Below are 17,011 nucleotides of genomic sequence, written 5' to 3'. Positions count from 1 at the left end.
CATGAACAGGTGCAGAAAATAATTAAAAAGTTTAATGGAATGCTGGCTTTATATCTGGAGGACGAGAATACAAGGGGGCAGTTATACAAAGCCCTGGTTAGACCACACCTGGAGTACTGTGAGCCGTTCCGGGGATCACACCTTAGTAAGGATATATTGACCCTGGAGGGAAAGCAGCATGGATTTACCAGAATGATACCTGACAGGAAAAGCTGTATCGGAACAATGTGTTATCTTTAAGGAAGAGATGCTTCAGGTACAGGGTAGGTACATTCCAATAACGCAAAAGGTAGAGGAACCAAAAACAGGACTCCTTGGATGATGAGGGAGATAGAGATTATGATTAAACAAGAAATGAGGGTGTATGATGCATGTCAGGTGAATTCTTCAAGCGAGAACCAGGCTATATACAATAAGTTGAGACGAGAGGTGAAGATGAAAATAAGACTGGCAAAGAGAGAATGTGAGAATAGAATGGCAATTTGCGGTTGATATGGTGCATCACGTATGTTAGTGTAGTGGGTGGCGTGGAATGGTTGGTCTGCTTGTCACCTCTCATTTTCAGCTCTCACCATTGGCTAGCAGTACAAGTATTACGAACATAAGGTCGCATGTGAAAGCCTCTCCCCGCCAGTACGTAGCCTCTCCATCAGTAAGTGCCTCCCTGTGACGACATACACAAACTGGGTAACCACCCCCCCACCCTGTCCCAGGCTAAACTACTGAGGACTCGGAGGAGGCTGAGCATTCAGACGCATGGCATGCAGGCACACCGGTGTGTGGCTCCACCTTGGTACCCATGACTCAGAGCCCAAGCTATGGGCAAATAGCCTCACTGCCTTGTGGGTGTCTCGGGGGAGAAGAAAGCTAAGAGAGCAAATCCCAACAGGAAGTCCGAAGTGGAGTCCTTCACTTATCAGGCAGCTTTCCGGCAACTCCTGCAACAGAGCTGGTGCCAAACAGTGCTGTTTTTTTTTTCCTTTCCTTTGGACAATACTAGCAATGCTGAGAGGGGAGGTCCTGATGCTTGGGCAACCCAGGGTCTCCATACTATTTGCCCAGGCCTACACACTGGAGAGGACACTCCAGCATACAACCCGGGCGCTGTCCATCGTCTCCCGAGACAGACGGGCGCCATCAACATAAAAAGGAATCCAAAAATCTTCCACTGGCATGTAAATAGTAAGCGTGTAGTAAGAAGTAGAGTGGGACCTATTAGGGACAAAGGGTAATATATGCGTACAGGTGCAGGGAAAGGCTAAAATACTTGATGAGTATTTTGTATCAGTGTTTACTAAGAAAGAGGAATTTAACAAAATATCAGTAGCAGGGGAGAGAGTAGAGGCAATGGATAGGGTAAAAATTGAGAGGGGGAGGTACTGAAAGGGCTGGTTTTGCTTAGGGTAGGTAAGTCACCTGGTCTGGATGGCTTGCATCCGAGGTTGCTAAAGGAAGTGGGGATGGAGATGGCAGAAGGGTTTGCCATAATCTTCCAATCTTCCCTGGATACAGGGGAGGTGCCAGAGTTGCAGAGTGGCAAATATGACACCCTTATTCAAGAAAGGGTATAAGGACAGTCCTGGCAACTGCAGGCCAGTTAGTTTAACACAGTGCTGGGTAAGATTTTAGAAACAATAATCAGGGAAAAAAATCAACAGACTCCACTTGGAGAGATTTGAGTTAATTAAGGATCGCCAGCACAGATTTGTAAAAGGGAGATCATGCTTGACTAATCTAATTGAATTTTTTGATGAAGTCACAGAGAAGGTTGGTGAAGGGAATGTGGTGGATGTTGTCTATATGGATTTTAAGAAAGCATTTGATAAAGTACCACATAAAAGTCTGGCTAGCAAAATTGAGGCTCATGGAATAGGAGGGTCATTATCCAATTGGATTTTAAAAAATTGGTTTAAGGACAGAAAACAGCGAGTCATGGTAAATGGTTGTTTTTCAGACTGGAGGATGGTAGACAGTGGTGTTCCCCAAGGGTCATTGCTAGGAGCACAGCTTTTCTTGCTGTATATAAAGGATTTGGATCTTGGATTACAGAGTAAAATTTCAAAATTTGGTGATGACAACGAACTTGCATGTGTGGCAAACAGTGAGGATGATAAGATCTGCCTGCAAGAGGACATAGATAGGCTAGCAGAATGGGCAGACAGTTGGGAGATGGAAATAATACTGACAAATGTGAGCTGATACATTTTGGCAGAAGGAATAGGGAGAGGCAATATATACTTAATGGCACAGTTCTAAAGAGCGTGCAGGAGCAGAGGGACCTGGGGGTGCATGTGTATCGATTTTTGAAGGTGACAGGACATATTGAGTGGGTGGTTAGTAAAGCATATGGGATCTTGGGCTTCACAAAATAGAGACATTGAGTACAAAAGCAGGGAAGTTATGCTAAAGCTTTATAAAGCTTTGGTTAGGCCCCAGTTGGAGTATTGCATCCAGTTCTGGTCAACACACTTTAGGAAAGATGTGAGGGTCCTTGAGAGGGTGTAGAGGAGATTTACCAGAATAGTTCCAGGGATGGGGGATTTTAGTTACAAGGTTAGGTTGTAAAAGTTGGTGTTGTTCTCCTTAGAACAAAGGATATTGAGAGGAGATTTAACATACAAGATTATGACAGGCTTAGATAAGTTAGACAAGGAAAAACTGTTCCCATTAACTAATGGTACAAAGACTAGGGGACACAGATTGAAGGTTTTGAGCAAGAGATGCAGGGGGAATATAAGGAGGAACTGTTTTACGCAGTGGATGTTAGTGACCTGGAACTTGCTGCCCACAAGGCAGGTGAAAGAGAAGACAATCAAGGATTTGAAAAGGAAATTGGATGGCCACTTGAAGGAAATAAACTTGCAGGGGTACGGGGATCGATCCAGGGAATGGGACTGACTGGATAGCTCAGTGGAGGGCCGGCATGGTCTTGGTGGGCTGAATAGCTTTCTTCTGTGCTATGCGGCACAGTGGCGCAGTGGTTAGCATCACAGCTCCAGAGACCCGGGTTCGATTCTGGGTACTGCCTGTGCGGAGTTTGCAAGTTCTCCCTGTGACCGCATGGGTTTTCGCCGGGTGCTCCGGTTTCCTCCCACAGCCAAAGACTTGTAGGTGATAGGTAAATTGGCCATTTGTAAATTGCCCCTAGTGTAGGTAGGTGTTAGGGAATATGGGATTACTGTAGGGTTAGTATAAATGGGTGGTTGTTGGTCGGCACAGACTCGGTGGGCCGAAGGGCCTGTTTCAGTGCTGTATCTCTAAATAAATGACTCTATGACCTGGACTCCAAGTGTTAAATTATGAGGGTTGCATTCACTGGAATTTAGAAGGTTCAGGGGTGATTTGATTGAAGTTTTCAAGATATTAAGGGGAACAATTAGGGTAGATAGAGAGAAACTATTTCTGCTGCTTGAGGAGTCTGGGACTAAGGGGCACAGCCTTAAAAACTAGAGTCGGATCTTTCGGGAGTGAAATTAGGAAACACTTCTGCACACAAAGGGTGGTAGAGGTACAGAATTCTCTTCTGCAAATGGCAATGCTAGATCAATTGTTAATTTTTAATCTGGGATTGATAGATTTTTGTTAACCAAAGGTATTAAGAAATATGGGGCAAAGGCAGGTATATGAAGTTAGGTTGAATATCAGCAATGGGCTCATTTAGTGGTGGAAAAGCTCAAGGGGCGAAATGGCCTCCTCCCATTCCTACGTTCCTACCAACTAGACAGAACAGTAAACATAAGAAGATGTGTGGGGCAGTGGAAGTGGCTGTGCATGCAAAAATGGGTTTGCTCCAAAATTCTACCACTGGCTCCGCTGAAGAACGCACAACATAATAGACTTCAGCGGGCTGCTCAGGTGCAACTGGGAAGGAGCTCTGCCAAATAAGATGGAAAGCCCAGCTGTGCCGGGAGGAAGAGGTGGGGAGTGCGAACAAATCAGCCCCATGAAAGAGACAATGCGTGACCAACAGCGTCATGATTCATGAGCCACTAAAACTACATTGCCTGTTGAGCTAAGATCCCCCTACTCAGCCAAGTGAGTGGACATCATTGTAACATTAGAAGTGCAAATATCTCTGGAGCGGTTAGACATTCCCCATTATTCCAAAGTGATCTGGTATGTGAGGAACAGAACTCTGAGAAGGTCGGCATGCCAGCTAACTTTCCTGAAACTACATCACAGACTGTGTGCAGGCTTTTGGAGTTTGAAGAAAATATCTCAATGTGACAGCTACCAACTGAGCCAAAACGCACCAATTTAGAACATCTGTTTTGTTCAAGATGATATCAAGTTTTCACTACTTCTGCAAAATAGAAAGCAAAGATGTCTATTTTACATCACACTTACTTTTAACCTTAACATCTAAAAAGTAAGCAGTTGGGAACATGTGAGTATTGATGGTATGACTGTACATAGCTCCAGGGAATAACAGTCACTCATATACAATTTTGTAAGGAAAACCAAGAAGAACCTAAAAAAAAGTTTTGGGGGGTGGTGGGGGGAAGTGGGTGCATGGGGTGGGATGTTTCTAAGTTGTAAACAAATGGAGATATGCAAAAATAACAGGCTAAAGTGCGTAAGGGTCATACAGACTGTGAGAAACAAAGGTTTATGCCAGTTGTGGCTCAGTTGGTAGCATTCTCATCTCTGAGTCACAAGGTTGTGGATTTAAGTCCCGACCCTGAGACTTGAGCACAAAAATCAAGGCTGACACTCCAGTGCCATTACTGAGGGAGTGCTACACTGTCAGTGGTGCTGACTTTCAGATGGTAAACTGTGGCCCCGTCTGCTCTCTCAGAGTGGATGTAAAAGATCCCATGGCACTCGTCTGAAGAAAAAGCAAGGGAGTTCTCCCCAGTTTCCTGCCCAATATTTATCCCTCAATCAGCATCACAAAAACAGATTATCATGTCATTATCACATTGCTGTTTGTGGGGGCTTGCTGTGCACAAATCAGCTGCTGTGTTTCCTACATTACAACAGCGACTACACTTTGAAAGTACTTCATTGGCTGTAAAACGCTTCGAGACGTGCTGAGGTCATTAAAAGGTGTTATATAAATGCAAGTCTTTTTTTCTTTAATAGTGAAAGGCCAACAAAAAGCGAGGGGCAAACAGAAATAATGATAGAGAGTGAGACAAGCAGATACAGTTATAAGAAGAAAAATACAATTTTCAAATAACTGTGAGCAACGTCAAAGGAAATCAACTGGTAGATTTGAAATTGCCCTGAGGAGGAAATTGCTCTTAATCGACTTGCTTTTAAGAGAAGGAACCGGTAATGGATACTCTTTCAGTTGAGATTCATTATGCAGAGTATTGGGCTGCAAAATAGTGCTGCAGTCACGAGCTTTAAATACTGTGGCCCATTTGGGACAATTTCAGCTGATAGACCTGTCCGCAACAAAGCCAGGCAAACACAAGTGGGACCTAGCTTGTAGCTACTGCTCAATCACCAGTCCGTTAGTCTGAGGGGTTCAGCTCTTACTGAAGTGCCAGGAAAAGTCCTGTCAGTATTGTAAGCACGCAATGCTTATAATAAATGCAGATCCTCTGTCAGAAATGGTTTTAATAAAATATTTGCAAGCCACAATTGTGACAGTAGACATTCCAGAGACTTAGGCATAAAAATCAAGGCTGATACTCCAGTGCATTACTGTGGGACTGCTGCACTATTGGAAGTGATGATTTTCAGATGAGATGTTCAGCTGGATGTAAAGTATCCCATGGCACTATTTTGAAGAAGAACAGTGTAGTTATCCCTCCTGCCCAATATTTTCCCCTTAATCAACATCACAAAAACAGATTATTTGGTCATTTTCACATTGCTGTTTGTGGGATCTTGCTGTGTGCAAAGCAGCTGCAGCATTTCCTACATTAAGTTTGGCAAGTTTCGGGAACCTTGGATAATGAGGGATATTGTGAGCCTTGTCAAAAAGAAAAAGGAAGCATTCATAAGGGCTGGAAGGCTGGGAACAGACGAAGCCCTCGAGGAATATAAAAACAGTAGGGAGGAACTTAAGCAAGGAGTCAGGAGGGCTAAAAGGGGTCATGAAAAGTCATTGGCAAACAGGATTAAGGAGAATCCCAAGGCTTTTATATGTATATAAAGAGCAAGAGGTAACCAGGGAAAGGGTTGGCCCACTCAAGGACAGAGGAGGGAATCTATGTGTCGAGCCACAGGAAATGGGCGAGGTACTAACTGAGTACTTTACATCAGTATTCACCAAAGAGAAGGACTTGGTGGATGACGAGTCGAGGGAAGGGAGTGTAGATAGTCTGGGTTATGTCGTTATCAAAAAGGAGGAGGTGTTGGGCGTCTTGCAAAGCATTAAGGTAGCTAAGTCCCCAGGGCCTGATGGGATCTACCCCAGAATACTGAGGGAGGCAAGGGAAGAAATTGCTGGGGCCTTGATAGAAATATTTGTATCCTCATTGGCTACAGGTGAGGTCCCAGAGGACTGGAGAATAGCCAATGTTGTTCCTTTGTTTAAAAAAGGTAGCAAGGATAATCCAGGAAATTATAGGCCAGTGAGCCTTACGTCAGTTGTAGGGAAATTATTAGAGAGGATTCTTCGGGACAGGATTTACTCCCATTTGGAAACAAATGAACTTATTAGCGAGAGGCAGAATGGTTTTGTGAAGGGGAGGTCACGTCTCACTAACTTGATTGAGTTTTTTGAGGAAGTGACGAAGATGATTGATGAAGGAAGGGCAGTGGATGTTGTCTACATGGACATCAGTAAAGCCTTTGACAAGGTCCCTCATGGCAGACTGGTACAAAAAGTGAAGTCACACGGGATCAGAGGTGAGCTGGCAAGATGGATACAGAACTGGCTTGGTCAGAGAAGACAGAGGGTAGCAGTGGAAGGGTGCTTTTCTGAATGGAGGGCTGTGACTAGTGGTGTTCTGCAGGGATCAGTGCTGGGACCTTTGCTGTTTGTAGTATATATAAATGATTTGGAGGAAAATGTAGCTGGTCTGATTAGTAAGTTTGCGGACGACACAAATGTTGGTGGAGTTGCGGATAGTGATGAGGATTGTACAGCAGGATATAGATCGGTTGGAGACTTGAGCAGAGAAATGGCAGATGGAGTTTCATCCGGACAAATGTGAGGTTATGCATTTTGGAAGATCTAATACAGGTGGAAAATATACAGTAAATGGCAGAACCTTTGGAGTATTGCCAGGCAGAGAGATCTGGGCGTACAGGTCCACAGGTCACCGAAAGTGGCAACGCAGGTGGATAAGGTAGTCAAGAAGGCATATGGCATGCTTGCTTTCATCGGTCGGGACACAGAGTATAAAAATTGGCAAGTCATGCTGCAGCTGTACAGAACTTTAATTAGGCCACACTTAGAATATTGCGTGCAACTCTGGTCGCCACACTACCAGAAGGACGTGGAGGCTTTGGAGAGGGTACAGAAGAGGTTTACCAGGGTGTTGCCTGGTCTGGAGGGCATTAGCTATGAGGAGAGGTTGGATAAACTCGGATTGTTTTCACTGGAACGACAGAGGTGGAGGGGCGACTTGATAGAGGTTTACAAAGTTATGAATGGCATGGACAGCGTGGATAGTTAGAAGCTTTAACCCAGGGTGGAAGAGTCAGTTACTAGGGGTCATAGGTTTAAGGTGTGAGGGGCAAAGTTTGGAGAGGATGTGCAAGGCACATGGTGAGTGCCAGGAACGTGCTGCCGGGGGAGGTGGTGGAAGCAGGTACGATAGCGACGTTTAAGAGGCATCTTGACAAATACATGAATAGGAAGGGAATAGAGGGATATGGTCCCCGGAAGTGCAGAAGGTTTTAGTTTAGATAGGCATCAAGATCGGCGAAGGCTTGGAGGATCGAATGGCCTGTTCCTGTGCTGTACTGTTCTTTGTTCTGTGTTCCAACAGTGACAGCATTTTTAAAAAGTACTTCATTGTCTGGTGGTTGTGCAAAGTGCTATATAAATGCAAGCCTTTTTTTTAAACTTTGCCCTTGAGTTATGTGAGCTGTAAGGAATGATCCACTCCCCAAAACATCCCAAAGGAATTCTCTGAAGAACAAAAAAAAAACCCAGAGGGTTAGGAGAGATATCTAAAATCACAGAATGAAAAGGTAGATTTTGAAGAGAGTTTTAAAAGTGAGGAAAGACCTGGCAAGGAGTTGGAGTTCAGGGAGCGAGTTTATGTTAGAGAGGAGGGACAAGGTGATAATTATTCTCCTCTTCCTTTGGTCCAGACTTATGTTCTTGTTGTGTGATTTTCACCCAAATTAAACACCTGAACCCAAGATTTATAGAATAGTGTAGCACAGTAACAGACCATTCGGCCTATCTTTTGAAAGGTGAGTCCCACTTCTGCTCTTTCCCCGTATTGCTGCAATCTTTTCTCCTTCAGCTGTCTGATTAACTTTTGTAAGGCTAGTTTTGAATCTGTACCACCACTCTATCAGGCATTGCATTCCAAATCCTCGTTGCAGAAAAAAGTTTTTCCCCACGATGTAATGAAGCAAAACATGGTCAAAAATAATTGGATGTTGCTCAAGTGTTGGGATCTGCAGCCCGTTGGAGCTGGGAGCCAGATACGCGTTTCAAAATCATCAAGTGAGCCGCAAATGATTATGCTGCAATGCAAGCTGTTTGGCAAAGAAAAAGGTGAACCAACCCATACAGAAGAATTTCAGGTACTTATACTCAGTAAATTCAAGCAGTTCCCATGTTTTGCCTCATCCTCCTTCCTTGCACTGTTTCCCCACACCATCTTTCGACTGGTCCCCCCCGTGCCTTTTCCCTATCATAGCTTGAAAACTTGGAAGCTGAAATATCATTAGGTTCCTGGGCCTGGAGGATTGGTTAAGGCCCATTCCTGATTGTCCAATCAGAAATCAACCTCTTTTCACCAATTGGATGGCAGCTTCCTGCAGGCCAAGGTCAGGGACTTTGACAAGCTGAAGCTTCTTCTTCAAATTCGCATGCACAATGGTGTGGAATTGTCACAGGCCTCAAAGGAAAACTTGGCCCATTGACCAAGTCTTCTCCAGCTCCACTCTGGTAAATAAAGACTCAGTGAAAAATGTACCTCAGAACAGTTCAGATGCATTACGCAAGCAACTCTTAGCCCATCCTGTTCTAATTGGTTTCTAAAGGTTCTTGATTATTGATCGCTTATTTAGATATACCTTCTGCTATCTCCAGACTATCTCTAGAGTCATTGAGTGAGGCTGTGTGAGAGGTACAGGCAAAGCATGAGTGGATCACTAGACCAACCATTGTTACAACCTGAACTTCAGGAACATAGCAATTGTTAAATGAGAAAAGACCAGTCCGTGTCACTTGTCTTCTATCAGTCTGGTAGTTTCATGATACAATGATAATGGAATTATTGACTAATCGTAGCGATCAATCTCTAGCAATTAATCTACAACAGATCCAGACACAATGTGTGGAAAATCACTAACGGTAGAGAGCTTTGGAGACTATAGGTCCAAAGTCACCTGTTTCTCCTCAGATTACTCGTATACTTTCAACCCAGTGACACATAGGAGGATCGTTATCAAACAAAATTTGACAAAAATCAGGTGGGGTATAAAATGGATGTTGATCCAATCCCATCCGTTTTCCAGTGGATGGTTTAGGTTAAATATAGCCATCTCAGTTCCAGACTGGAATGATGGAGCTATCTGTAAGTAAGCAGTTCAAGGTTACAAAGAGAAAAAAATGGCAAGTCTGGCAATTTAAAACAAAGTTCGAATCCCATTTCAAACATAGGGGTAATATTAACCTAACATGCTGACATTGCTCTCTGATGGCTTCAGTGGAGAGTAAAATCAGGCAGGATATAAAATCTGCATTAGCCCTGAAACCGTAGGTTCACTGACGGGCGGGATAGGTTAGAATTATCCCCAATGTTATGATTTTTGGCCCTGATCAAACTTCTGCACCTTCCCACCATTTGCCATTTTCGTCGTGATTCATTATTCAAATTCCATTTTAATAACCAATAGATGTCAACGTTTAATCAATTCCATGCTCAGATTTCCTGACAGCACTTTCAACTGAACTCAACTCATTTTCCTGCATGAAGACCAGTGCCGAGAGGGACCATTAATTGTGCTGAATATAGAGCAGATTTAATTATATCCAAAGCACTTTTCTGAATCTGCTAAACCTATTCTAAATTACCTAAATGATCCAATCTTAATTGTGTTCATCTGCCTTTCAGAATCATCTTGGGAAAGTTTGAATTTGGTCCCCCAACTTAATTAAATTGTTCAATCCCATTTGTAGCTGCAATCACCAATCATTATTTCTTTTCATCTGCTCAGGCCTACTGTAACGCACTTCTCTATAAATTATTTTCCTTTGACTGGGCGGAATTTAATGACCAGTTAATCTGTATTTAGCTGATATTTATTCAGTGAGAATTGTCCAACAAGACACCTGGAAAACTCCCTGCTCATTTCCAGATAGGGCTGTTTGCAAACATCTGAGCCATTGGAATGGATCACTAGGTTCTGGGTTTTACATCCCATGCAAAAGACACCACTTCTGACAATGCAGTACTCCCTCAATACTGCACTGGAGTATTGGCCTAGATTACTTAAAGTCTTGAGTTGGAACTTGATCCGCAACCTCTAACCAAGAGGTGAAGTAACACTGCTGACGCTCAGCTCTACCTCATCACCACTTCTCTCGATCCCGCCACTATCTCTAAATTATCAGACTGCTTGCCTGACATCCAGCACTGGATGAAGAGAAATTTCCTCCAACTAAATATTGGGAAGACCGAAACCATTGTCTTCGGATCCCGCCACAAACTCCGTTCCCTCGCCACCGACTCCATCCTTGGCAACTGTCTGACGCTGAACCAGATTGAGATGAGCCTCTGACCACATATCTGTGACATCAGCAAGCATCACCTAACTGCACCCTTGCCTTCGCTAACCTGCTGCTGAAACCCTCATCTATGTCTTTGTTACCTCTAGACTTGACTATTCCAATGCTCTCCTGGCGGGAACAGAGATGGGGGTGGGGGGAACCCCAAAAATACCAGCGCGGGGCAGTCTGCCAATTTCAAGATGCCGATCCCGGTGCCAGCAACAATTACCAGGGTGGGGGAGGGTGGGACATGATTCCTGATCTTCTCCCACTTGAGGCTAATTGAAGCTATTTAAAAGCTCGTTAAGAGTTTGTGAAGGTTTGAGATACAAATATTTAAAGGGCAGGACAAGTTACTTATGCCCTCAGAAATTGATCATGTGAAAGGAAGTGGGTAGAGAGTGGGAGATGGCTGCCCCAGGACATCACCCCATCCCATAAGAGGGTCAGCGGGGCAAAGGAGGACTGGGAACTTGTTAAGGGGGAGCCCTTGGTGCTGTGCAGGTGGCAGGGAGAGTGGGCACTCAGCGCCTGGGGTTTGAATAGCATTGGCACCCACCCCCCTCCCCTTCTGTCATTGAGAGGGCAGAAGTATAGGGGGCAAGGCTACCAAGGACAGTTGGGTGGCCACCTGCCCAGAAGGAAGGCTCCAGTTAACGATAGGGAAGATATTGTGTCCAGTGGTGATGAGGGACAACACCGTCCGGAGAAAGGGCAGAACCCTGTGTATCAGGAGGGCACAGAAGAGGAAAGAAGGTCGGGAGGAAATGGAGGCCAAACCCGCAACACAGGAATTATCGCCAAAGACACAGCTACCTGGAGATGACTGAGAACCAGTGCTGCAGGAGATTGCAACTCTACAGGTAGATAGTCACAGACATCTGTGTCCTCGTCGCCGAAGACCTTGCACCTCGCAGCACTGGTCACCATGCCCTGCCAATCGCTGTCAAAGTCACTGTGGCCTTGAACTTCTTCACTTCTGTCTCCTTTCAAGGATCAGCTGCAGACCTTTGTGGCGTCTCGCAAACGACTGCACACCACTGCATCTCGCTGGTCACTGATGCCCTCTTTGCCAGCGCTGGACAGCACATTCATTTAATGATGACATGACCTCACAGGGACAGAGGATATTGGGTTTTGCTTCCATTGCTGGATTTCCCTAGGTGCAGGGCATCATCGGTTGTACCTATGTGGCTATCAAGGCACTCAGTGAACTGCCAGTGAGATCCATCAACAGGAAGGTCTTCCACTCCCTCAACATCCAGCTGGACTGCGACCAAAACAAGAGCTTCATCCACGTATACACTCGTTTATCTGGCAGGTGCCATGACTCCTTCATCCTCCACCAGTCCAGTCTGCCTCAGATTTTCAATCCAACCCCCAAAGTGTGTGGATGGATCCTAGGGGACGAGGGATATCCCTGTGAGATGCCTACTCACCTCTCTTTGGCCCTGTAGAGGGTGATGGCAAGCCATTAGGCTGGAGTTAGGCTTCCGGGTCTGCCTTGCACTTTATCCAGCAGTGATCAACTCAATGCTTCCATGTGTTGATTAGATTTTAGACTAGTGGAGTGCACTGGCAAAACCAGGCCTTTGTTGACACTACAAAGAATCAGACGCCTGAAATTCTACGGGCTTTTCCACTGCTCCCCTGCTGTAACTCTAGCCAACCTCCCAACGAAACAGCAGAAATGGTCACAAATGGCTCAGTTCCTGGTCATCCAGGAGACTGGAAGTATCTCTGGAATTTCAAGGCCCCAAGTTTCAATGAGGCTTTAAAGGTGGATTTGCACTGGACTGCAGTTATACTGCAGCCACTGTAAAACCTAAGCAGAGCGAGGAAACCTCCGGATGGGAATGCCACTTCACTAGCCTTTAGTCAGATCGCCAACTTTACTCCTGAGTTACACTCTAGTTTTGCCTCGAGGTGGATCCAAAATTGCATTGCATTAACATGAGACTGGTAGTATAATTCGTGCAGTGCTGGAAGTATAGCAGGCTTGGCACTCTTGATGATTTCAGGGGTAATGCCATCCTTCCCAGGGGCTTTTCCGCTGGCTAGAGAATCAATGGCATCACTGAGTTCCGATTTTGTTGGCTGTACGTCCAGCTCATCCTCATCAGCGAACTCCTCTTTGCTGACGATGCTGCATTAACACCTCACACTGAACAGTGTCTGCAGAGACTCATCGACAGGTTTGCGGCTGCCTACAATGAATTTGGCCTAACCATCAGCCTCAAGAAAACGAACATCATGGGTCAGGACGTCAGAAATGCCCCATCCATCAATATTGGCGACTACACTCTGGAAGTGGTTCAAGAGTTCACCTCCCTAGGCTCAACTATCACCAGTAACCTGTCTCTCGATGCAGAATTAAACAAGCGCATGGGAAAGGCTTCCACTGCTATGTCCAGACTGGCCAAGAGAGTGTGGGAAAATGCCGCACTGACACGGAACACAAAAGTCCGAGTGTATCAGGCCTGTGTCCTCACTACCTTGCTCTACGGCAGCGAGGCCTGGACAACGTACATCAGCCAAGAGCGACGTCTCAATTCATTCCATCTTCGCTGCCTCCGGAGAATCCTTGGCATCAGGTGGCAGGACCGTATCTCCAACACAGAAGTCCTCGAGGCGGCCAACATCCTCAGCATATACACCCCACTAAGCCAGCGGCACCTGAGATGGCTTGGCCATTTGAGCCGCATGGAAGATGGCAGGATCCCCAAGGACACATTGTACAGCAAGCTCATCACTGGTACCAGACCCACCGGCCGTCCATGTCTCCGCTTTAAAGACGTCTGCAAACGCGACATGAAGTCCTGTGACATTGATCACAAGTCGTGGGAGTCAGTTGCCAGCGATCGCCAGAGCTGGCGGGCAACCATAAAGGCGGGGCTAAAGCGTGGCGACTCGAAGAGACTTAGCAGTTGGCAGGAAAAAAGACAGAAGCGCAAGGAAAGTGCCAACTGTGTAACAGCCCGGCAACCAATTTTATCTGCAGCACCTGTGGAAGAGTCTGTCACTCTAGAATTGGCCTTTATAGCCACTCCAGGCGCTGCTTCACAAACCACTGACCACCTCCAGGCGCTTACCCATTGTCTCTCGAGACAAGGAGGCCAAAGAAGAAGAAGAAGAAGGTCGTATAATTGGCTCATTAGCTACATAACTCTCTGGTTGGTGCATGATTCTTTTCTTTGGACTCAAATTGGGTAACAATATTATAATTAGATGAATATTTTATAGAGCAGACAACAATATGCAAATCATCAACCCAGTTTTAAGGCTTAATGAAGAGTAGTTACATAAGTATGAATAATTCATTTATGTTAATTACGCAGCTTGGTTATGTGTGCATGTGCATACAGGTTAGCCTATTGGGGTCAAAGTTCCAGTGTTCTCGAGGGCTGCTGTCAGGAGTTGCCATTGGTTATTGGAGTTATTTTGATGTACAGGCTGCTGCTGTCTTTCAATCAGGTATTTTCTACTTTATTTTGCCCCTCCCAATTTCATCCCAAAGATACTTACACATGCTATGGGGTACATCATGCATGTAATCATTCTTCATCTGCAAGCCTGGACTGTAAGGCTATTAGACCACTACAGTCAAACCTGATCCTGTCTTCAGTCAACATCCACCCACTGGCTGTTTGCAACAGAGGTGCTAAGATGGTGATCAGCAGTCGGAACCACAGCTAACTGTTCTTTCCTCCTCCCACCCTCCCTAGCTCAGGGGTGTTGAGACCAACATACAACTGGTAAATCCTGCTAGAAAGTAATAGCATTTGGATATTGGCTAAGAAAATCACTGGGACTTCAATGCTTGACAACCCTTTTTTATTCATTCACGGGGTGTGGGTGTCGCTGGCAAGGCCAGCATTTATTGCCCACCCCTAATTGATGTGACTCCAGTCCCACACTGTGCCTGGCTCTGAGCTTCCTTTTAAAGTGGCCTAGCAAGCCATGCAGTTGTATCAAAGCTGGGAAACTAGGAAAGGGCAATAAATCCCGAGAATGAATTTGGATTAAAAATGCAGTCGGAAAATAGCTGTGCACTGTGCAAGAAGCAGTCGGAGAATGAGAAACTAACAAGCTGAAAATAAATGCTAATTCCATGAAAATGTATTAAAAAATTGACCAGAAAAGGAATTAAAAACTGGGAAATGAAGCTGTGGTCAGGAAATAGGATGTGGGGGAACGAGAGGAAACCGGCTTCAATTTATTGGAACATTTGACCCCTAGCTTACTGCATTTCAACATGAATAGTGAGCACTGGGTTGGTTTTATTATATGAAATTAAAATTAAACTTGAAATATATAATTTTTTAAAAATGGTCTTTCATGTTTTAGTCTTGCCTATGTAGATAGCTCAACGGATATAGAGAGCTCATGAAAATACTTTGAACAGGAGTATGCCAGTGGTTCATGGGCATGCTGTACTGTTTTGGTTAACCATGACAGCTCCATCCTTTTTAATACTTACTCCAAAGGATACTTTGGTGTTCCCAGTGGGAAGTTGGACTCTCAGGGAGCTTCAATCTAAAAGGGTGCTACAACACTAGGCCCAATTCTGCAAGTGCAGTTCCCTCCCCTGGAGCCACATTATTGTTGAAAACCTATCTTATAATGCACCTGATGTCCCAAGTAAGTATCTATTTCCCTTTTAAACAAAATTGAGCAGGGGAGTGGGACTGACTGGATAGCTCCATGGCGAGCTGGCATGGACTCGATGGGCTGAATGGCCTCCTTCTGTGCTGTAAATGAGTCTATGCATTTATATAGTGCATAAAATGACCACCGGACATCCCAAAGCACTTTACAGCCAATGAAGTATTTAAAAAGTGTAGTCACTGTTGTAATGTAGGAAACATGGCAGCCAATTTGCACACAGCAAACTCCTACAAACAGCAATGTGATAATGACCAGATAATCTGTTCTTCTGTAATATTGATTGAGGGATAAATATTGGCCAGGACACCAGGGATAACTCCTCTGCTCTTCTTTGAAATACTGCTATGGGATCTTTAACATCCACTTGAGTGGGTAGATGAGGCCTTGTTTTAACGTCTGGTCCAAAACCCAGCACCTCTGACAGTGCAATACTCCTTCAGTGCTGCACTGTAGTGTCAGCATAGATTGTTCTGCTCTTAAGTCCTTAAGTCTGACTTCTGCCCACAAACTTTTGACACAGAGGCGAGAGTGCTACCAACTGAGCCACAGACACCTCGCTTCACATTGCATCTTCTAGGGCAGATTGCTCCACAATGGACTTCTAGGTTTGTCACATTACGTTAATTATTGTGGTATGACATTGATCCACCACACTGAAAATACAAGCTTTTCGATGTTTGATCCCTCTGGATGGAGGTGTCTATTTGTGGACAGGAATAGACATGGCTGTGATGCCATGCTCCTCCCCTCTCAGGGGCTTGTGTGGTGAAGGTAAACATAGAAAATAGGAGCAGGAGTAGGCCATTTGGCCCATCGGGCCTGCTCCACCATTCAAAAAAGATCATGGCTGATCGTCTAATTCAGTACCCTGTTCCCGTTTTCTCCCCATATCTCTTGACCCCTTTGGCATTAAGAAATACATCTATCTCCTTCTTGAATATATTTAATGACTTGGCCTCCACAGCCTTCTGTGGTAGAGAATTCCACAGGTTCACCACCCTCTGAGTGAAGAAATTTCTCCTCATCTCGATTCTAAATGGCATACCCCATATCCTGAAACTGTGACCCCTGGTTCTGGACTCCCCAGCCATCGGGAACATCCTCCCTGCATCTGGCCTGTCTAGTCCTGTTAGAATTGCCACAGTGCTTTTTAGATTAGAGATACAGCACTGAAACAGGCCCTTCGGCCCACCGAGTCTGTGCCGAACATCAACCACCCATTTATACTAATCCTACACTAATCCCATATTCCTACCAAACATCCCCACCTGTCTCTATATTTCCCTACCACCTACCTACACGAGTGACAATTTATAATGGCCAATTTACCTATCAACCTGCAAGTCTTTTTTGGCTTGTGGGAGGAAACCGGAGCACCCGGAGAAAACCCACGCAGACACAGGGAGAACTTGCAAACTCCACACAGGCAGTACCTGGAATCGAACCCGGGTCCCTGGAGCTGTGAGGCTGCGGTGCTAACCA

The sequence above is a fragment of the Heterodontus francisci genome, chromosome 14 (assembly GCF_036365525.1).
Source record: "Heterodontus francisci isolate sHetFra1 chromosome 14, sHetFra1.hap1, whole genome shotgun sequence".
NCBI classification, from domain to species: Eukaryota; Metazoa; Chordata; class Chondrichthyes; order Heterodontiformes; family Heterodontidae; genus Heterodontus; species Heterodontus francisci.
This window is presented reverse-complemented; position numbering follows the sequence as displayed.